The 668-nt window shown below is 34.4% G+C and overlaps 1 protein-coding gene across 1 annotated transcript in view; it reads left to right on the top strand.

Moving 5' to 3' along the window:
* sptbn1 (spectrin, beta, non-erythrocytic 1) overlaps window positions 1–668 on the top strand; it is a 114,124-nt gene that overhangs the window by 111,088 nt on the left and 2,368 nt on the right. The window lies entirely within an intron of this gene.

The raw sequence follows: 668 nt of genomic DNA, 5'->3' as shown, positions 1-668 counted from the left end.
ATATATATATATATTAAAAAACTAGAATTACACTGACGTTCAAGTGTTTTTTTTTATTATAAATAAATACTTTTAATCATCAAAAGTGACCGTAAAAACTTTTATTAGGTTACAATCGAGTTCTAATAAATGCTGTTCTTTTGAACTTTCTATTCATCAAAGAATCCAGAAAAATTAAATGTATCACAGTTTCCACAAAAATATGAAGCAGCACATCCGTTTTCAACATTGATAATAAAGATTTAGATAGCTTAAATCAGTGAGACTCCTTCATACTGTTTAGCCGTGCATTATTATTATATCTGGCATTGGTGTTCATTTTGAACCTCGCTGATAATACTTTCCCTGAAATAAGCAAATCTAATATAGACATAACCTTCATCTCAGAGTTTGAGAAAATCTGAAATCAAGCATCAAATCGAGATGAATCTGTGTTTTTAAAAGAATTCGTCTTGAGGAAATGCCATCATAGAATTCTCAGGAATCATCGCAGAGTTTACGCAGGAGCGTCTGGATTCATTTCTCCGCTCCGACTGATGAAGCATCTTCATTAAAATGACAAACAAATCCAGAGGCTCCTGCATAAACTGCTGTGTGTGTGTGTGTGTGTGTGTGTGTGTGTGTGTGTGTGTGTGTGTGTGTGTGTGTCTCGCGTCACATGCTGCCAA

This window comes from Sinocyclocheilus grahami, unplaced genomic scaffold (genome assembly GCF_001515645.1).
Source record: "Sinocyclocheilus grahami isolate Dianchi unplaced genomic scaffold, SAMN03320097.WGS_v1.1 scaffold601.1, whole genome shotgun sequence".
NCBI classification, from domain to species: domain Eukaryota; kingdom Metazoa; phylum Chordata; class Actinopteri; order Cypriniformes; family Cyprinidae; genus Sinocyclocheilus; species Sinocyclocheilus grahami.
This window is presented reverse-complemented; position numbering and strand designations above follow the sequence as displayed.